Source organism: Lygodium microphyllum, chromosome 16 (genome assembly GCF_053477565.2).
Source record: "Lygodium microphyllum isolate KBCC chromosome 16, Lygodium_microphyllum_v1.1.10, whole genome shotgun sequence".
NCBI classification, from domain to species: domain Eukaryota; kingdom Viridiplantae; phylum Streptophyta; class Polypodiopsida; order Schizaeales; family Lygodiaceae; genus Lygodium; species Lygodium microphyllum.
This window is the reverse complement of record NC_141150.1, coordinates 113,893,390-113,916,828: the sequence shown is the minus strand read 5'-3', so window position 1 is coordinate 113,916,828 and position 23,439 is coordinate 113,893,390.

Here is a 23,439-nt window from a genome sequence, read left to right as displayed (position 1 = left end):
ACAAAATTGGAAGCCATTTGGCTAGCTAACTTAGCTCATTATTGTTAAAGTGATTCTCTTTACAAAGTCCCCTAAGATATAACCAAACTTTTGGCCATATTTATTTACACCTAGTTATGTTAACAAAAAATTTTTGCACACTATGATAAAAAATTTTGGATTGTGAACAGTTAATCTCCATTGACTCAATTTGGGAAGAACCTCCCTCCAAATTTGGGGGGCATGGAAACCATCCCATAATAAGTGTGAAGGCATTTCCACTCCTCCATACACAGACATGCCATCTAAAATATCTCTATTCTTTTATTTTTAACATATAAAAATAACACCTAAAATGAGTTTCTAGCCAAATACTCTATCTCTCTGAGAGAAGCCCTAATGTTTGAAAGATGAACAAGTGCCCCTTGAATCTCAACATTTGAGAATTCAATGCCCTAGATTCTGCAAATGTGGCTAAAGTCAAGTCTGCACCTTAACAATAGCTTCCTAACATGAGTGGAAGGCAATGATTGGCCGATCTTCTTGCCTTCTATGCAGAGAGGGGGTGTAACATGTGCGCTTGACTACTTGTGGGACACGTCTTAGCAGCCCATCGGGAGGGGAGTCTAGAAATCGCCACCTGGCACTTGCAAGGAATGTCACAGGGTTTGTGATCTAGGTCTTTTCGATTCTGCCCCGAAGTGGAAGTATCCGATCGTTCCCACTTAGGACCGACCTGAAGTCAGGGTTTCTTTCCTATCAGCCAAGTCTCTAGGAAGTAGCTAGCGTCGAGCTCCAGATGAACCACTTTTTGTAGGAACAACATAGTCGAAGCGGATTTATGCTGCACTTGGTTCATGGAGAATGGAAAATGAAAGGGATGTGAAGCTCAACCTCTCTACCCATAAGTCATAGTCCCATTCCACTCCCCTAAAATAGCATAAATCGGGATTCTAACTCTACTGACTCTAGGTCCTCAGAGTTTCGTTATCACATCTTTTGAGATAAGTTCCCAGCTAACTGGGACCACCCTTCCACAGGACGGACCCAAGTCACGTCCACAGCACTTTCCTCACGTTGCTTAGTTATCTAATTACCTACCACATTATGTTTGACATGCAAAGGAAGCTTCTTTAATTAATCAACTTAAACACAGGTTCCTTCACGTAACTTAGGTACTGACACAAAAATAATGTCAAGCAAGTTCCTTTTTCAAATATCTGATCTTTATTTATCCTAGTCCTGGAATACATCAAGTATCATGCCCAAAGGCTATCCCATAAATCAACAGGATTGCTGCTCCAAGTTTCGCCCGTAGACTAGTACACGGGCCTCAAGATCCCATCTTGAGTCACATTGGCCTCTTTTTAGGATCCGGAGGCAAGGAATTTACAACCAAAGCCTCGCCTGGCACCCAAGTGTCCTCTCGCTCCAAGCAGCACCCACAGAGAGACCTCTTGCGGCGGGTTCGTTCCATGTACCTGGCGCAACTAACAACCCCCTTGGATAGGGCCAGGCATGCAGTCAGAGGTAACTGAACCTGCCTTTCCCTCTAGGCTTTTAACCTGAAGCATTAAGTGTTTTGCCTTGAATTAGTTCCTTGAGCAAAGAAGTTCGAACAATGTGCTGAAGTGTATAATCACGATCACTTCATTGGTCATTCATACAACCAACTGCTAAAGTGTGATTCCTTCTTCCTGAATACTCCCAGCATTCAATCTTGGATTGTTCGCAACTTGGCAAGATTCCAAGGGCTTGGCAAGCTAGGTTGCTTGTTTACCCTTTTTCTTTGGGTTGGGGTTTATACCCTACCGACCCCAATTATCCTTCCTTAGGTATCCTTGTGAAATAGAATCATGGACAACCCCGTTGTCCTCGGTTGGTCAATTTGCTTCTTGGCAATTCACAGTTTCCCCAAGTTTGACAAATCGGCCCCCAAGAGAGAGAGTTGTAGTAGGGCGACTACTCGACTTCTTAATGAATCTAACTTGTAAATAGATCTCGCCTCTCTTGGCCTAAGATGTAGTAGTAGCATCTTATGATTTAGTTGCAATAGAATCTGACCCTGCACACGTTGCACGAGATAGGTAGTAGTGCCTATCTTGAGGAATTACATCCCTTTGTTGATATTACTAGTATTCATGTCCTAAGGCCCGGTATTCTCTCTTACTCGCAACATAGAACGATCTAAGTATGAGAATGTTGGATTAACTCTGCAAGCACAATACTAAGCAACATTTTTAACTTAACCTATCTTTCGTATTGAATGTAACTATCATTTCATGCGTATTATATGCTTTTTATCAAATGAAATATATCCCTTTTCCTTTTCATACATTTACTTATGCATGCAAGTTGTTTATGCATGCAGGTTATGCTATGTACAGTTACAATGATATTGAAATAAAAGCATAATCTTCCTTTCCCATGCAAGTCATGTGAAATAGAATGTAGTTGCTTATGTGGAAATATTATCCTTTTATTCCTCTCCATAGCAACTACCTATTCTTTAATTAAACATCCTTCTACGAATCAACCTGTTTATGGTCATCACAAGGGATTTTTTAAAATTGCACAAATGCATTTTATAACTCATTCTTGCCAACGTAAGTTACCAAACGCAAACATTCCAATGCTCATGAGCATTGCAATATATATTTAACCTATGTGCACGATGCAACTAGGACATTATTGCATGAGTGCATCTTTTTTAACATACGACCCATATATTCCAGAATGCAACAACCTTTCATCATGATGGCACGAGGAGTATAAGTACCTTGTCATGCAATTTAAAACTTTACCGAACATCCCTATGATCTTTTTTTAAAAAAAGGCGTTCTAATAATGCAATTAAGTTCTCCCTATGCGAATTTATACTTAATACGCCCATATCATGTGAAAACGAAAAGGGTGAATTTGATGAAACTTGAACTTCTGCAGGAGGGGTATTATCGGCTTTTGCACTTCGGGTGGGGACTCCTACATGTACCCCTCTTACTCCTGCATGTGCTCCTCTCGTGTGGCGCTTTGGGGCCATCGCAATCGGGGCTAGGGCAGTGTAACGTGTCCACCTATTCGCTTGTAGGACACGTCTTAGTAGCCCATCAGGAAGAGAGTCCAGAAAGCACCGCCCAGCACTCCCATGGAATGTCATGGGGTTTGCAATCCAGGTCTTCCCGAGTCTGCCACGAAGCGGAAGCATTTCGGCCGTTCCCACTTAGGATTGACCTGAATCAGGGTTTTCCTAGTGGTCAAATTCCTAGATCGGTAGCTAGTGTCGAACCCCAGGCGAACTACTTTACACAGAAATGTCAGGGTCGAAGTGGATTCATGCTGCACTTGGTTCAAGGAGAATGGGAAACGAGAGGGATGCAAAGCTCAACCTCTCTGCCCATAAGGCATAGTCCCATTCCGTTCCCCTAAAACAGCATAAATCCGTACTCTAGTATTCTAGATTCTAGGTCATCGTTACTTGCTGTCAATTTCCTTCGAGAAAAGTTCCCGGCCAACCGGGACCACCCATCCGTAGGATAGACCCATGGCCACATCCATCGCACTTTCCTCAAGGTTGCTTTAGTTGTCTAGTTACCTACCACATTTAGTTTGACACACAAAAATAGCTTCTTTAATGAGCCAATTAGTCACCAGTTCCTTCATGCAATCTTAGCATTGACATAGAAAAACAATGTCAAACAAGTTCCTTTTCAACAATTGATCTTATTTATCAGTCTTTGGAATACATCATATAATCTAGCCCAAACGCTATCTATAATCCACCCGAAGGCAATCCATAATCTGCCCGAAGGCAATCTAGCAATTCTCAAGGATTACTAATCCAAGTTTCCTCTCGTAGACTAGTATGCGGGCCTCAAGATCCAATCCCCAGTCACGTCGGCCCCTTGTGCAAGACCCGGAAGGCAAGGGATTTACGGCTAGAGCCCCCTTGGCACCCAAGCGTCCTCCTGCTCCAAGTAGCACCCACAGAGAGACCTCTCGTGGCGGGTTTGGTCCACGTTCCCGGTGCGGCTAACAACCCCCTTGGTTAGGGTAAGGCAGACAGTCCGGGGTAACTGATGCTACCTCTCCCTCCAGGCCTTCAACCTGAAGCAATTAATTATTTTCCCATCTTTAGTTCATTGAGCAAAGAAGTACAAACATTGCTCCTAACTTTTAAAAACACAATCAATCCAGTGGTCGTTTGTTTGGCCAACTGCTAAGGTGTGAATCCTTTTCTCCGAATGCATCCAGCATTCGATCTGGGATCAATTGTGACTTAGCAAGATCCCCAAGTGTTTGTTTGTTTTCCCTTTTTCCCTTGGGTTAGGGTTTATACCCTGTTAACCCAATTAGCAAACACCTTAGGTTCCTTAAATTATGATAGTAAAATCCTGGGCAACCTCATTGCCCTTACTTGATTAGTCAATTTGCTTGCAAGACAATACATAACTTCCTTATCTTGGCAAATCGGCCCAAGGAAGGTGAAGTAGCAGGATGTCTACTCATCCTCTTGCAAATTAGACTTGCACTAGAACCTGCCAACCTTGTTCCAAGGAGTGGCAAATCTACCTTGTGATTTGAACACAAAGCCATGCGACGTTGCAACTTGTGCACAAGTGTCGCACTTAACTTGTGGGATCATTTCTCCCATCAAATGGTGTTTCTTGGTCAAGAAATATGTTTGGTCAAGATGTAGGGTTTGGGAGTCCTCTTGACCCAATCCCAACCCTAACTATACTAGGTCTTCAACGTTTGGATCTAGAGTTTCTAAACTCAATCGGAAGTTTAGTATTAGGTCGATCGATCCTTAGGGTAAATCCCTAGATCTTGTTGCATGGGCGTTTAGCTAACCTAACGTTCCGTGAACATGGGTAGGGCCTTTGGGATCGAAAGCCTTGACTTGGCGTCCCAAGTGCGATACTAGGCAGAAGTTTTAACGTACTAAACCCTACCTAGCACTTTGAAGTGTTCGTCATACCAACTAGTTATGCTTTTACGAATCCCTTGAAGGTTATGCCATTACAAGTGATTTACCTAAAACGATCTAAATGTCTTGCGATGAGAATGATCTTCGCTTAGAAGAGATGCAAATACTTTTCTTAAGAGAAGCAATTAAATTCAAGATACAACATTCCGTGTAAGTATGCGAATCATAGACTTTTCATTCTATGTAACTATAGGGTTTGAAATTGACAATTTCTTTTCCTTGCTAAAATCATAATGATTGACAATTTGGGGGATAACTTGCATAAAACCTACATAGATTTACATTAAGAGCTATGCCTCTTAAACCTTTCGTTCAATGCAATTGAATTCAGGCTTTAACATGAAATGCATCTTTTTCTAAAACAACTTTGATAAAAGAAGGTCATGCATGACGAATGTCTTAAGACTAATGCTGACTTAATCCATTCTACGGCACTTAATCCGTCTTGAAAAGCAAGCATCTTTGCATGCAACAGGCAAGTTTATGGTTTCATTTCCATGCAATGCAACTATTTGGACAACATCCAATGGATGATAGCGATTATCTCATACGAATCCACAAGTAGAAAAATTACTACCTAAATGCCTTATGCCTATTTCTTTCTCACGGTCAATCAAGGATGCATTTAAAAAATTCCATCTTTTTAAACCTACGCAATATGCGCTTAGGATTTGCAACTTGGAAATGCAGGCAAATCCAAATGCACGACATGCACTAACTTTTGTAAATCGTCCAAGGAGATAAATTTCCAAATGTATTTTAACTTGACTACGTGAATTAGAGACATGCGTAGTTGCATTCTTTTCATGCAAAAAAAAAAACAATTAGAACCTCGACATGAGGACTCGTAGCGATGTCCATGTGTAGACTTGGGTTGGAGGCTCTCGCATGTGCACCTTGCGTCTTTTGTTTGGGGGCCATCGATGACACAATAATTTCGTTCCAGCAACTCTCCGCTGAGTCATTGCGCGTATTGAATCTTCTTCTATCAGTTATCCCCTCCCTTTGCGTAGGACACGACCTTATGGACTTGGTTTTTAAAGCACCCGGGAACACATGGGGAAACCAAGCTTATGGAAGCCTAGCTTTAGAAGCTCATAGTTGGAAGCTTCTATGCTTCTGGATCACGACAGAAATGACGTGGGGGGGGGAGGGATGATTGGAAAGGGGGGGAAGATGAGGATGAAGAAGATGGCAATGATGATGGTGGCGATGCAAGCGGCCAGCAGCGGCGGGCGACCAGGGCGGTGGCATTTATGGCTGGCGGTGGCATGGCACGGCGGCAAGACATAGCATGGCAGCCTTCTCACCCTTTCTCTCCCCTCCCCCAAGCTTGGGGAGGGGGTGGTTATATAGGCTAAAGGGGGGGGGGATAGCCACCCCCGTGGCATAATTGCATGCCTTCTCCTCCACATGCTTCTCCAATTAACTCACTCCCTCTCACACTCCCTCTCCCCCTGCCATGCATTGGTTGAGGAGAGGGGGTAATTAATAAGAAATTTTGCACCAAAATTACCCATTATCCATTTACCTTTCCCATAGAGATTGTTCTTTGCGGCCTTGCGGTCTTTTAGCACAACGCGGTTGAGGTTTATTATCGCGCGCGTGGGTTAAGCACTTAACCACCTCATTTACCGATGCGAGAGATTATGTTAATTTGGTTTTTGCATGGATTACGGGTCTTCAATATTTCGAGGTGAAAATATTACATTCTCTCCCCCTTAGAGGAATCGAGATGTCCTCATCTCGAGAAGAACTGGGGGTATTGTTGGTTGAGAGTACTTTCATCCATCCAAGTGGCATCCTCTTCGGGATAATCTTTCCACTGGACAAGATATTCTCTCAAGGTTCTCGATCTCAAATGTACCTCCCTAACATCTAAGATCCTGTCAGGCCATAACTCAAGGACTCCTTGGCTAGGCATTACAACTTGTTGATCATCAAGCACGTGACTAGGGTTAGGTACATACTTCTTGAGTAGGCTGATATGGACTACATTATGAACCTTTAGGTTCTCAGGGAGTTGTAATCTGTAATTAGGCCCTAGGCACTTGAGGATCTTGTAGGGTCCACAATACCTTGGACTTAGCTTTTTATATTCACCCAAGGATAGGGAAATCTTCTTTGGACATACGGGAATGAAGACCATATCACCTTCAACGAAGGATCTATCTTGATGTTTCAAATCCGCGTAAGCCCTCTGTCTATCCTTGGCGGCTTGGATGTCATGTCTTATTGACTTCATTTGGTCATCCATATCTTCCAGCATTTGCTTTGAAGCTTCAACCCTCAAGGTTGGATCTGAAAAGTTCAAGGGATTACGACAATCGTGACCATACAATGCTTGAAAAGGGGTCATTTGAATGCTTTTTTGGTAAGAAGCATTGTAGGAAAACTCCACCACTAGAAAATATTGAATCCACTTTTTAGGTTCACGATAGTAGTGTGCCCTTAGCATATCCTCAATGACTTGGTTCACTTGCTCCATTTGACCATCGATTTGGGGATGGTACGCTGTACTGAAATAGAGTTGAGTCTCATTGGCTTCAAAGATAGCCCTCCAGAAGTGTGATGTGAAGAGAGAGTCACGATCACTAATGATTCTTCTGGGTAACCCATGTAGTTTGAATATCTCCTTGATAAATAACCTTGTAATGTCTGAGGCTTTATAGTTTGTCTTAATAGAAATAAGGTGTGCAACTTTGTTAAGCATATCAACCACAACCATAATGGAGTTGTATCCTCCCTGAAATTGGGCTAGGCTAACAACAAAATCCATAATAATGAATTCCCATTTCATTTGGGGAATGTCAAGTGGTTGCAACTTCCCTGGCATTTTGACATGTTCGGCCTTAATACGTTGACAAGACAAACATTCAGTGACATATTTGAGAACGCCACCTTTAAGCCTCTCCCAATAATAGCTCTTTTTGACTATATTGAGGGGTCTTGTCATAGCTAGGATGTCCTAAAAAAGGGGAGTCATGAGCTTCCCAAAGTATCTTCTATTTGAGTGACTAGCTTGTCAGTATACATAATCTTGTTCTTTAGTAGAAAAGTGTAGTATTGATAGAGAATTCTTGATCCTTTGCTTGTAGCTTCGAGTTTTCATCCTTGATAGGGATCTTCCTTAGTAATTTCTGATAGGTTGGATCATGGCATGCCTCTTCTTTAGCTAGCTCAAGTATTGGGTTGTTTGGCATGGATACCTTTGTGGCTAGAGATCTAGCTGTTGATGGATCTTGCAAGATTAGAGAATTTAGAAATGCCTTGCAACTAAGTGCATCGGCAACTACATTCTCCTTTCTAGGCTGGTATTTGATTTCAAAATCATATTCCTCTAGCACTTCAATCCATCGACGTTGCCTCATGTTGAGCTCATTCTGGGTAAAGATCCATTTGAGACTTTTATGATTCGTCACTAAGGTAAACTTGTTACTCAGCAAGTAGTGTCTCGAAAGCTTGAGAGCATGGATGACAACTAACAGCTCTAAATCGTGGGTAGCATAATTCCTCTCATGGCTTTTCAGTTTCCTTGAAGAGTATGCTACAGGATGACCTTCTTGCATAAGCACATATCCTAAGGCAAGTGTGCTAGCATCAGTTTTTACTTCAAACTCCTTACTAAGGTTCGAAAGTTTCAGAGTAGGTGCTGATACCAAGCTTTGCTTTAGTTTGTCCAAGTTGGATTGTTCAGCAATTGACCATACAATCGATGTTTGCTTCTTCAGTAGATCCATCAATGGCTCTGCAATCAAAGCATAGTCTTTCATAAAGACCCTATACCATCCTATCAATCCAAGAAAACTGTATATTTCTTTGACAGTTGTTGGTATTGGCCACTCCAGAATGTCTCTGACCTTGGCCGGATCCACTGAAATTCCTTCCGTTGATACAATGAATCCAAGATATTCAATCTCTCTCTTGAAGAATGCACACTTCTTCTTTTTGGCATAAAGCTTGTGTGCCCTCATTGTCTCAAGGACAATGCAAAGCTGGGGTTCATGATCTTCTTCTTGTTTGGAGAAGACTAGGGTATCGTCAAAGAAGATGACTACGAAGTCATCAAGATATGGTCTAAAGATATCCTACATTATCCTGCTGAAGGTAACAGGTGCGTTTGTCAGCCCGAATGACATGACCAAAAACTCAAAATGCCCATATCTTGTGATGAATGCTATCTTTGGGATATCTTCTTCCTTGATCCTTATCTGATAGTAATCAGACCTGAGATCAATCTTGGAGAAGATCTTTGCACCTTGAAGACGGTCAAAAAGTTCATCTATTCTTGGGATGGGGTATTTGTTCTTAATGGTTGATTGATTCAACCCTGTAATATTCCACGTGAACTGCATATGATTTTGGATAAATATTTTTTTTTAAAATTTCCCCCCTATCTCTCCACCCGACTGACGAGCTGGAGAGGGGGGGAATAGAAGGAGCCATTAAGCTCCTTGGTGGAGCCTTATTGAGGGAGGGGGGACATGCGTGTTGACATGCAGGGGAGGGAAGATCCCCCTCCCCTCCACTATTTAATAGATGGGACACTTCGACTATGTATTGATTACCGAGGGTTGAATCAATCAACAGTCAAGAATAAGTATCCTATTCCTAGAATAGATGAGTTTCTCGATTGTCTTCAAGGTGCAAAGATCTTCTCCAAGATTGATCTCAGGTCAGGTTATTATCAGGTAAGGATCAAGGAAGAAGATATTCCAAAGACGGCCTTCAATACAAGATATGGGCACTTTAAGTTCCTGGTTATGTCATTCGGGCTTACCAATGTACCTGCCACCTTCAATAGATTAATGCAGGATATTTTTAGACCATATCTTGATGATTTCGTGCTTTGTCTTCTTCGATGAAACTTTAGTCTATTCTAAACAGGAAGAAGATCATGAACCTCAACTTCGGATTGTCCTTGAGACAATGAGGTCTCATAAGCTGTATGCAAAAATGAAGAAGTGTGCATTCTTCAAGCGTCAGATTGAATATCTGGGATTCATAGTATCATCAGAAGGAATATCAGTAGACCTAGCCAAGGTCAGAGATGTGCTTGAATGGCCAATACCAGTATCTGTCAAAGAAATACGTAGCTTTCTTGGATTGATAGTATGGTATAGGGTCTTCATAAAAAACTATGCTTTGATTGCAGCACCTCTTACAGATTTACTAAAGAAGTAGACTTCCATTACATGGTCAACTTCAGAACAAAATAGCTTCGACAAACTGAAGCAAAGTTTGGTATCAGCACCTATTCTAAAACTTCCTAACATCAATAAGGAGTTCGAGGTAGTAATTGATGCTAGCATTCTTGCCTTGGGATGTGTACTTATGCAGGAAGGTCATCCAGTAGCATACTCTTCAAGGAAATTGAAGAGTCATGAAAAGAATTATGCCACGCATGATCTGGAATTACTAGCTGTCATCCATGCTCTAAAGCTTTGGAGACACTACCTGTTGGGTAACAAGTTTACTCTAGTAACCGATCATAAGAGTCTCAAATGGATTTTTACCCAGAACGAGCTCAACATGAGGCAACGTCGGTGGATTGAAGTATTGGAGGAATATGATTTTGAAATCAAGTATTGACCAGGGAAGGAGAATGTAGTTGCTGATGCACTCAGTCGCAAGGCATTCCTAAATTCCCTAATCTTGCAGAATCCATCAACAACCAGATCTCTGGCTACAAAAGTATCTATGCCAAACAACCCTATACTTGAACTAGCTAGAGAGGAAGCATGCCATGATTTGGCCTACCAAACAATGATAAAGGAAATATCTACCAAGGAGCAGAATCAGAAGTTGCAAGCTAAGTATCAGGAATTTTTCATTGATAATGGACTTGTCTACTACAGAACAAGGCTGTGTATACCAGCAAGCCAGTCACTTAAGAAGAAGATATTATGGGAAGCTCATGATTCTCCTTTCGCAGGACATCCTGGCTATGCTAAGACTCTTAATGCAGTTAGGAAGAGCTACCATTGGGAGAGGCTTAAAGGTGATGTTCTCAAGTATGTCACTGAGTGTTTGTCTTGCCAACGTATCAAAGCCGAACATGTCATGATGCCAGGGAAACTGCAACCGCTTGACATTCCCCAAATGAAATGGGAATTCATCAGTATGGATTTTGTTGTGGGCTTACCCCAAGTCCAAGGAGGATACAATTCCATTATGGTTGTGGTTGACATGCTTACCAAGGTTGCACACCTGATACCAGTAAAGACAAACTATAAAGCCTCCGACATTGCAAGATTGTTTATCAAGGAGATATTCAAGCTACATGGGTTACCTAGAAGAATCATTAGTGATCGAGATTCTCTCTTCACATCACACTTCTGGAGAGCTATCTTTGAAGCTATTGGGACTCAACTCTGTTTTAGCACCGCCTACCATCCCCAAACAGATGGCCAAACAGAGTGAGTAAATCAAGTCATCGAGGATATGCTTAGAGCATACTGCTGTCGAGAGCCTAAGAGCTGGATTCAATACTTGCCTTTGGTTGAATTTGCCTACAATGCTTCTTACCAGCATAGCATTCAAATGACCCCTTTCCAAGCATTATATGGTCATGATTGCAGAAGTCCCCTAAACTTTTATGATCCAACCTTAAGAGTTGAAGCTTCAAGACAAATGTTGGAGGACATGGATGATCAAATAAGGTCAATAAGACAAGACATACAAGCGGCCAAGGATAGGCAAAAGGCATACGCAGATTTGAAACGTCAAGATAGAGTCTTCGAAGAAGGAGACATGGTCTTCATTCGTGTACGCCCTAAAAAGAGTTCTCTATCCCTAGGAGAATGCAAGAAGCTAAGTCCAAGGTATTGTGGGCCGTACAAAATCCTCAAATGCCTAGGACCCAATACTTATAGATTGCAATTCCCTGAGAACCTAAAGGTTCACAATGTATTCCATATCAGCCTATTGAAAAAATATGTACCCAACCCTAATCATGTACTTGATGACCAACAAATTGTAATGCCTAGTCAAGGAGTCCTTGAACTAAGCCCAGATAGGATCTTAGATGTTAGGGAAAGACAGTTAAGATCTAGAACCCTGAGAGAATGCCTCGTCCAGTGGAAAGATTATCCCGAAGAGGATGCCACTTGGATAGATGAAAGCTATCTCAACCATCAATATCCCCAGTTTATCTCGAGATGAGGACATCTCGATTCCTCTAAGGGGGAGAGAATGTAATATTCCGCGTGAACTGCATATGATTTTGGATAAATAATATTTTTTTAATTTCCCCCTATCTCTCCACCCGACTGACGAGCTGGAGAGGGGGGAATAGAAGGAGCCATTAAGCTCCTTGGTGGAGCCTTATTGAGGGAGGGGGGACATGCGTGTTGACACGCAGGGGAGGGAAGATCCCCCTCCCCTCCACTATTTAATGACTGTAACGTGTCCACTAACATCCTCTAGGACACGTCTTAGCAGTCCATCGGAAAGGTTGTCTAGAAGACTCCACCCGGCACTCCCATGGAATGTTGCGGGTTTTGTAATCTAGGACTTTCCGCGTCTGCCCCGTAACGGAAGTGTCCTGGGCGCTTTCCACTTAGGATCGAACGGAATTGTTTGGTTGTTTGCTAACAGCGACTAGCGTCAAACCTGATCGAACTACTTTACGCAGAACGCCCGGTCTGAAGCGGATTCATGCTGCACTTGGTTCAAGGAGAATGGGAAACGAGAGGGATGCAAGGCTCGACCTCTCTGCCAAAAGGCATAGTCCCATTCCGTTCCCCTAAAACAGCCTGAATCGGGTAATTGGTACTTCCAAGTCATTGTTCTCCTTGCTTGTTTTGGTGATGACGATCATCCTCTGCCCATCGAAGATCTTGAGAAAAGTTCCCGGCTAACCGGGACCACCCATCCGTAGGACGGACCCATGGTCCATCCTCCGTACTTTCCTCGATTTGTTTTAGTTATGTAATTACCTACCACATTAGTTTGACACATACAAATAGCTTCCTTGATTAACCCTGTTAAGCACTGGTTCCTTCACGTAATCTTATCACAGGACATAAAGAAAACAATGCCAAACAACTCCTTTATTATCATTTTGTCCTTTTATCTTTGGAATACAAGGAGTTCCCGCCCGTAGGCGTATTCATAATCTGCCCGAAGGCTATCCAGTAATCCTTCCTGTGATTACTATCCCAAGTTTCCGCCCGTAGACTAGTATGCGGGCCTCGAGATCCAATCCCGAGTCACGTTAGTCTCTTGTGCAGGGCCCGGAAGGCGAGGGATTTACAGCCAGAGCCCCCCCTGGCACCCAAGCGTCCTCCTGCTCCAAGCAGAACTCAACGGAGAGACCTCTCACGGCGGGTTCCATCCACGTTCCCGGCGCGGTTCACAACCCCCTTGGTTAGGGTCAGGCAGGCAGTCAGGGGTAACTGAAGCTGCCTCTCAGGCACCAACCTGAAGCTTTAGATATATTTTCATCCTTTAGTTCATTGAGCAAACAATGCAAACAGTCCTTTCTAAACTGTTACAAGCACAATCAATTTCAGTGGTCGTTTAGCTGGCAAACTGTTAAGGAGTGACTTTTTTTCTCCGAATGCAACCCGCATTCGATCCGGAATCAATTGCAACTTGGCAAGATTCCTATCATTCTTGGGTTAGGGTCATACCCTTCCAATACTTAAGGTTTTGTTGTGGCAGGATCCAGCGACCATGTCGCCTTAGTTTATTGTCGGTCATTTGCTTCAAGGCAAATACTTAACTTTCCTAATTGATCAAGCCTATACTTTGTAGTCTATGCTCTCGAAACTTATGCATTGGCGAATCATACAATCTTTCCTTGGTGCACGATAATTTGGTTACTAACTTTTCCTAGGACCTCCTACTAGATCTTACATCAATAGTCGTACCTACAACCTTGTTGTTTATCCTTTTTCATCCTATGCTTTTACACCTAATTACTGCTCTTAATGATTGACCTTTTTCTCATGACGACTACGCAATTTCTAACATTCTCCTAGCCACGAAGTCGTTGGTGAAACACAAGCGAAACTAGTGTTATTCTATTCCATCTTATAACTATTTTTCAAGTCATACGTTCACTTTAGTACCCTATTAATTCTTTCCGAATGAAACCTTATGGCGCTTAACCTTTTCCTATGAAATCATTACGAGAGGTATGTTACCTAATGTGCAGTATACGCTTAATCTACCATATCTAGGATGACAAATAATGCACATATAAATTCCGTTTCCTTGCTTAGGATTAGATTCCTTACCTTGATAAGGTACCAACTACATGCATCTAACCCTCTAATCGTTCAAAAAGATGCATTTCTTTCAATTTCCATATGCAAATTAAACGTAAAAGTGCAATTTCCTTTCTAAGCGCGCCTAATCATTTCCTTATGCGGAATTAACACGGAAGAACCTGGACTTGTGGAGTCGGGGTGATGTCCACTTGCACATTCGGAGTCGAGCCTCCCGCGGTCGCCTCTTGGGATCTTTTTGGAGCCATTGCACACGTAGGTTAGGTTTCTGAACTCGCTTTCGTCGCCTACGGATTGTTCTGCTTTGACACGCAACCTTCCGGCCTTTGCTTTCCTCGTAGGCGGAAGATCCTTTTACGGTAGGTCGCTTGCGGAGAAGGGCCTTAAAGGACTTCGCGGGACCCTTTTCGTCGGTCTAGTGGGATCCTTATAGACCCTCTTCAATTCCCGAAAAAAAAAGTGTTGATGGTCCTTCTTCGAAATTGTGGTGGGAAAGTGCCTTTGGAAATGGGTGGAAAAGGTTGGAAAAGGGGTCGTGGGAAGGGGGTTTAGTGAGGCCCCCTATGGAAGCTTCTAAAGAAGGTTCTTTAAAGAAGCTTCTGCTTCTTCAACTCCACGTGGGCAGGGGGGTCGTGACAGTGTGGCGGTGGCCTGATCTGGTCGGCGGACAGGGTGGCAGCAACTGGCGGCCTGGCTGGCGACGGCAGCTACAGCAGCTGGTGGCGGCGTCTGGACTGGCGGCGGTGCTGGCGGCGACCAGCACGGTGGCGGGCCTTCACGGCTTCTCCCTCTCCTCCCCCTTCTCGACAGTCACAGCCTCTCCTTCACACAGTCTTCCCTCTCCCTCCTAAGCACACCCCCTTGATGGGGGGCGTTTTTATAGGCCTTGGGGGTGGGGAAGGGGGTCTCCACCCACATGGGGAACTCCCCCATGCAAACCCCCACTTTGCCATCCTCCCCCCACACACTCCCTTTCCTCCAGCCATGCATCCGCTGGGGGAAGGGATAAACATAAAAAAATTTTGCATTTATTTAATTAAATTGCCCCTCCCAAGAGGGTGTTTCCGTGTGGCTTGCGGTTTTGAACACCCGGTTCGATCTACATTCGCAGAGGACCCTATTTCCCGCACGCGGCTCACAAATTACGCGGTCAATGATTTCAATGCAAAGAGATACCCTTTGTGCAGGGTTTACACGGCGTACGCAAGGTTAATATTTACGGTACGATTACGCGGAAATATTACATTCTCTCCCCCTTAGAAGAATCGAGATGTCCTCATCTCGAGATAAACTGGGGATATTGAAGATTGAGAGAGCTTTCATCCATCCAGGTAGCATCCTCTTCGGGATAATCTTGCCACTGGACGAGGCATTCTCTCAAGGTTCTAGATCTCAACTATCTCTCCCTGACATCTAAAATCTTTTCCGGCCTTAGTTCAAGGATTCCTTGACTAGGCATTACAACTTTTGGTCATTGAGTATATGATTTGGGTTGGGTACATACTTTTTCAAGAGACTAATATGGAATACATTGTGAACTTTTAGGTTATCCGGAAGTTGCAATTTATAAGCATTGGGTCCTAGGCATTTGAGGATTTTATACGGTCCACAGTACCTTGGACTTAGCTTCTTGCATTTACCTAGAGATAAAGAACTCTTCTTGGGGCGTACACGAATGAAGACCATGTCTCCTTCTTCGAAGATCCTCTCTTGGCGCTTCAAATCCGCATATGCCTTTTGCCTATCTTTGGCTGCTTGTATGTCTTGTCTTATTGACCTTATTTGATCATCCATGTCCTCCAACATTTGTCTTGAGGCTTCCACTCTCAGGGTAGGATCTGAAAAATTTAGAGGACTTCGACAATCATGACCATACAATGCCTGAAAAAGAGTCATTTGAATGCTCTGCTGATAAGAAGCATTGTAAGAAAATTCTACTAATGGCAAGTATTGAATCCATCTCTTTGGCTCTCGACAGCAATAAGCCCTAAGAATATCCTCAATGATTTGATTTACTCGCTCTGTTTGTCCATCTGTTTGGGGATGGTAGGCAGTGCTAAAACAGACTTGGGTCCCAATAGCTTAACTCTATCAGCTGGAATTACACGGGTTACTTCCTCATATACATATGAGTTTAATTCAGCTCTACGACCTCGAATATGCAAAGTCGAATTCACGTGAGCTTCCACAAAAATGAACAGCCTCACGACTTTCAAATCTTCCAACCACTTGATCCTCTTCAGGTTGGTTTTTAGATAAGCGAACCGGTGGGCAGCTATGTAATAGATTCCTGAAGACCCAGTCCATCTTCGCTCTATATATAGGGGTGATGGGTTATAAATCTGCTCCAAGATGTTCATCATCCCAATTCTTTGCCTATAATGCGGAGAATGCATCGCAGTCATGAACATGATCCGGAATACCAAGAACTTATTCCACGCCTCGTAATTCTGCAAGACAGTATTGAAGATGAGAAAATGTTTGGACAGGAACAATTTCTTTACTTCACTTCTAATGAAATCTTATGGAAACAATTCCATTATAAGTCGGCTTTGATACCAACTGTAACGTGTCCACTAACATCCTCTAGGACACGTCTTAGCAGTCCATCGGAAAGGTTGTCTAGAAGACTCCACCCGGCACTCCCATGGAATGTTGCGGGTTTTGTAATCTAGGACTTTCCGCGTCTGCCCCGTAACGGAAGTGTCCTGGGCGCTTTCCACTTAGGATCGAACGGAATTGTTTGGTTGTTTGCTAACAGCGACTAGCGTCAAACCTGATCGAACTACTTTACGCAGAACGCCCGGTCTGAAGCGGATTCATGCTGCACTTGGTTCAAGGAGAATGGGAAACGAGAGGGATGCAAGGCTCGACCTCTCTGCCAAAAGGCATAGTCCCATTCCGTTCCCCTAAAACAGCCTGAATCGGGTAATTGGTACTTCCAAGTCATTGTTCTCCTTGCTTGTTTTGGTGATGACGATCATCCTCTGCCCATCGAAGATCTTGAGAAAAGTTCCCGGCTAACCGGGACCACCCATCCGTAGGACGGACCCATGGTCCATCCTCCGCACTTTCCTCGATTTGTTTTAGTTATGTAATTACCTACCACATTAGTTTGACACATACAAACAGCTTCCTTGATTAACCCTGTTAAGCACTGGTTCCTTCACGTAATCTTATCACAGGACATAAAGACAACAATGCCAAACAACTCCTTTATTATCATTTTATCCTTTTATCTTTGGAATACAAGGAGTTCCCGCCCGTAGGCGTATTCATAATCTGCCCGAAGGCTATCCAGTAATCCTTCCTGTGATTACTATCCCAAGTTTCCGCCCGTAGACTAGTATGCGGGCCTCGAGATCCGATCCCGAGTCACGTTAGTCTCTTGTGCAGGGTCCGGAAGGCGAGGGATTTACAGCCAGAGCCCCCCCTGGCACCCAAGCGTCCTCTTGCTCCAAGCAGAACTCAACGGAGAGACCTTTCACGGCGGGTTCCGTCCACGTTCCCGGCGCGGTTCACAACCCCCTTGGTTAGGGTCAGGCAGGCAGTCGGGGGTAACTGAAGCTGCCTCTCAGGCACCAACCTGAAGCTTTAGATATATTTTCATCCTTTAGTTCATTGAGCAAACAATGCAAACAGTCCTTTCTAAACTGTTACAAGCACAATCAATTTCAGTGGTCGTTTAGCTGGCAAACTGTTAAGAAGTGACTTTTTTTCTCCGAATGCAACCCGCATTCGATCCGGAATCAATTGCAACTTGGCAAGATTCCTATCATTCTTGGGTTAGGGTCATACCCTTCCAATACTTAAGGTTTTGTTGTGGCAGGATCCAGCGACCATGTCGCCTTAGTTTATTGTCGGTCATTTGCTTCAAGGCAAATACTTAACTTTCCTAATTAATCAAGCCTATACTTTGTAGTCTATGCTCTCGAAACTTATGCATTGGCGAATCATACAATCTTTCCTTGGTGCACGATAATTTGGTTACTAACTTTTCCTAGGACCTCCTACTAGATCTTACATCAATAGTCGTACCTACAACCTTGTTGTTTATCCTTTTTCATCCTATGCTTTTACACCTAATTACTGCTCTTAATGATTGACCTTTTTCTCATGACGACTACGCAATTTCTAACATTCTCCTAGCCACGAAGTCGTTGGTGAAACACAAGCGAAACTAGTGTTATTCTATTCCATCTTATAACTATTTTTCAAGTCATACGTTCACTTTAGTACCCTATTAATTCTTTCCGAATGAAACCTTATGGCGCTTAACCTTTTCCTATGAAATCATTACGAGAGGTATGTTACCTAATGTGCAGTATACGCTTAATCTACCATATCTAGGATGACAAATAATGCACATATAAATTCCGTTTCCTTGCTTAGGATTAGATTCCTTACCTTGATAAGGTACCAACTACATGCATCTAACCCTCTAATCGTTCAAAAAGATGCATTTCTTTCAATTTCCATATGCAAATTAAACGTAAAAGTGCAATTTCCTTTCTAAGCGCGCCTAATCATTTCCTTATGCGGAATTAACACGGAAGAACCTGGACTTGTGGAGTCGGGGTGATGTCCACTTGCACATTCGGAGTCGAGCCTCCCGCGGTCGCCTCTTGGGATCTTTTTGGAGCCATTGCACACGTAGGTTAGGTTTCTGAACTCGCTTTCGTCGCCTACGGATTGTTCTGCTTTGACACGCAACCTTCCGGCCTTTGCTTTCCTCGTAGGCGGAAGATCCTTTTACGGTAGGTCGCTTGCGGAGAAGGGCCTTAAAGGACTTCGCGGGACCCTTTTCGTCGGTCTAGTGGGATCCTTATAGACCCTCTTCAATTCCCGAAAAAAAAAGTGTTGATGGTCCTTCTTTGAAATTGTGGTGGGAAAGTGCCTTTGGAAATGGGTGGAAAAGGGTGGAAAAGGGGTCGTGGGAAGGGGGTTTAGTGAGGCCCCCTATGGAAGCTTCTAAAGAAGGTTCTTTAAAGAAGCTTCTGCTTCTTCAACTCCACGTGGGCAGGGGGGTCGTGACAGTGTGGCGGTGGCCTGATCTGGTCGGCGGACAGGGCGGCAGCAACTGGCGGCCTGGCTGGCGACGGCAGCTACAGCAGCTGGTGGCGGCGTCTGGACTGGCGGCGGTGCTGGCGGCGACCAGCACGGTGGCGGGCCTTCACGGCTTCTCCCTCTCCTCCCCCTTCTCGACAGTCACAGCCTCTCCTTCACACAGTTTTCCCTCTCCCTCCTAAGCACACCCCCTTGATGGGGGGCGTTTTTATAGGCCTTGGGGGTGGGGAAGGGGGTCTCCACCCACGTGGGGAACTCCCCCATGCAAACCCCCACTTTGCCATCCTCCCCCCACACACTCCCTTTCCTCCAGCCATGCATCGGCTGGGGGAAAGGATAAACATAAAAAAAATTTGCATTTATTTAATTAAATTGCCCCTCCCAAGAGGGTGTTTCCGTGTGGCTTGCGGTTTTGAACACCCGGTTCGATTTACCATTCGCAGAGGACCCTATTTCCCGCACGCGGCTCACAAATTACGCGGTCAATGATTTCAATGCAAAGAGATACCCTTTGTGCAGGGTTTACACGGCGTACACAAGGTTAATATTTACGGTACGATCACGCGGAAATATTACATTCTCTCCCCCTTAGAAGAATCGAGATGTCCTCATCTCGAGATAAACTGGGGATATTGAAGATTGAGAGAGCTTTCATCCATCCAGGTAGCATCCTCTTCGGGATAATCTTGCCACTGGACGAGGCATTCTCTCAAGGTTCTAGATCTCAACTGTCTCTCCCTGATATCTAAAATCTTTTCCGGCCTTAGTTCAAGGATTCCTTGACTAGGCATTACAACTTGTTGGTCATTGAGTATATGATTTGGGTTGGGTACATACTTTTTCAAGAGACTAATATGGAATACATTGTGAACTTTTAGGTTATCCGGAAGTTGCAATTTATAAGCATTGGGTCCTAGGCATTTGAGGATTTTATACGGTCCACAGTACCTTGGACTTACCTTCTTGCATTTACCTAGAGATAAAGAACTCTTCTTGGGGCGTACACGAATGAAGACCATGTCTCCTTCTTCGAAGATCCTCTCTTGGCGCTTCAAATCCGCATATGCCTTTTGCCTATCTTTGGCTGCTTGTATGTCTTGTCTTATTGACCTTTGCCTCGTAATTCTGCAAGACAGTATTGAAGATGAGAAAATGTTTGGACATGAACAATTTCTTTACTTCACTTCTAATGAAAGCTTATGGAAACAATTCCATTATAAGTCGGCTCTGATACCAACTGTAACGTGTCCACTAACATCCTCTAGGACACGTCTTAGCAGTCCATCGGAAAGGTTGTCTAGAAGACTCCACCCGGCACTCCCATGGAATGTTGCGGGTTTTGTAATCTAGGACTTTCCGCGTCTGCCCCGTAACGGAAGTGTCCTGGGCGCTTTCCACTTAGGATCGAACGGAATTGTTTGGTTGTTTGCTAACAGCGACTAGCGTCAGACCTGATCGAACTACTTTACGCAGAACGCCCGGTCTGAAGCGGATTCATGCTGCACTTGGTTCAAGGAGAATGGGAAACGAGAGGGATGCAAGGCTCGACCTCTCTGCCAAAAGGCATAGTCCCATTCCGTTCCCCTAAAACAGCCTGAATCGGGTAATTGGTACTTCCAAGTCATTGTTCTCCTTGCTTGTTTTGGTGATGACGATCATCCTCTGCCCATCGAAGATCTTGAGAAAAGTTCCCGGCTAACCGGGACCACCCATCCGTAGGACGGACCCATGGTCCATCCTCCGCACTTTCCTCGATTTGTTTTAGTTATGTAATTACCTACCACATTAGTTTGACACATACAAACAGCTTCCTTGATTAACCCTGTTAACCACTGGTTCCTTCACGTAATCTTATCACAGGACATAAAGAAAACAATGCCAAACAACTCCTTTATTATCATTTTATCCTTTTATCTTGGGAATACAAGGAGTTCCCGCCCGTAGGCGTATTCATAATCTGCCCGAAGGCTATCCAGTAATCCTTCCTGTGATTACTATCCCAAGTTTCCGCCCGTAGACTAGTATGCGGACCTCGAGATCCGATCCCGAGTCACGTTAGTCTCTTGTGCAGGGCCCGGAAGGCGAGGGATTTACAGCCAGAGCCCCCCCTGGCACCCAAGCGTCCTCCTGCTCCAAGCAGAACTCAACGGAGAGACCTCTCACGGCGGGTTCCGTCCACGTTCCCGGCGCGGTTCACAACCCCCTTGGTTAGGGTCAGGCAGGCAGTCGGGGGTAACTGAAGCTGCCTCTCAGGCACCAACCTGAAGCTTTAGATATATTTTCATCCTTTAGTTCATTGAGCAAACAATGCAAACAGTCCTTTCTAAACTGTTACAAGCACAATCAATTTCAGTGGTCGTTTAGCTGGCAAACTGTTAAGGAGTGACTTTTTTTCTCCGAATGCAACCCGCATTCGATCCGGAATCAATTGCAACTTGGCAAGATTCCTATCATTCTTGGGTTAGGGTCATACCCTTCCAATACTTAAGGTTTTGTTGGGGCAGGATCCAGCGACCATGTCGCCTTAGTTTATTGTCGGTCATTTGCTTCAAGGCAAATACTTAACTTTCCTAATTAATCAAGCCTATACTTTGTAGTCTATGCTCTCGAAACTTATGTATTGGCGAATCATACAATCTTTCCTTGGTGCACGATAATTTGGTTACTAACTTTTCCTAGGACCTCCTACTAGATCTTACATCAATAGTCGTACCTACAACCTTGTTGTTTATCCTTTTTCATCCTATGCTTTTACACCTAATTACTGCTCTTAATGATTGACCTTTTTCTCATGACGACTACGCAATTTCTAACATTCTCCTAGCCACGAAGTCGTTGGTGAAACACAAGCGAAACTAGTGTTATTCTATTCCATCTTATAACTATTTTTCAAGTCATACGTTCACTTTAGTACCCTATTAATTCTTTCCGAATGAAACCTTATGGCGCTTAACCTTTTCCTATGAAATCATTACGAGAGGAATGTTACCTAATGTGCAGTATACGCTTAATCTACCATATCTAGGATGACAAATAATGCACATATAAATTCCGTTTCCTTGCTTAGGATTAGATTCCTTACCTTGATAAGGTACCAACTACATGCATCTAACCCTCTAATCGTTCAAAAAGATGCATTTCTTTCAATTTCCATATGCAAATTAAACGTAAAAGTGCAATTTCCTTTCTAAGCGTGCCTAATCATTTCCTTATGCGGAATTAACACGGAAGAACCTGGACTTGTGGAGTCGGGGTGATGTCCACTTGCACATTTGGAGTCGAGCCTCCCGCGGTCGCCTCTTGGGATCTTTTTGGAGCCATTGCACATGTAGGTTAGGTTTCTGAACTCTCTTTCGTCGCCTACGGATTGTTCTGCTTTGACACGCAACCTTCCGGCCTTTGCTTTCCTCGTAGGCAGAAGATCCTTTTACGGTAGGTCGCTTGCGGAGAAGGGCCTTGAAGGACTTCGCGGGACCCTTTTCGTCGGTCTAGTGGGATCCTTATAGATCCTCTTCAATTCCCGAAAAAAAAAGTGTTGATGGTCCTTCTTCGAAATTGTGGTGGGAAAGTGCCTTTGGAAATGGGTGGAAAAGGGTGGAAAAGGGGTCGTGGGAAGGGGGTTTAGTGAGGCCCCCTATGGAAGCTTCTAAAGAAGCTTCTTTAAAGAAGCTTCTGCTTCTTCAACTCCACGTGGGCAGGGGGGTCGTGACAGTGTGGCGGTGGCCTGATCTGGTCGGCGGACAGGGCGGCAGCAACTGGCGGCCTGGCTGGCGACGGCAGCTACAGCAGCTGTTGGCGGCGTCTGGACTGGCGGCGGTGCTGGCGGCGACCAGCACGGTGGCGGGCCTTCACGGCTTCTCCCTCTCCTCCCCCTTCTCGACAGTCACAGCCTCTCCTTCACACAGTTTTCCCTCTCCCTCCTAAGCACACCCCCTTGATGGGGGGCGTTTTTATAGGCCTTGGGGGTGGGGAAGGGGGTCTCCACCCACGTGGGGAACTCCCCCATGCAAACCCCCACTTTGCCATCCTCCCCCCACACACTCCCTTTCCTCCAGCCATGCATCCGCTGGGGGAAGGGATAAACATAAAAAAAATTTGCATTTATTTAATTAAATTGCCCCTCCCAAGAGGGTGTTTCCGTGTGGCTTGCGGTTTTGAACACCCGGTTCG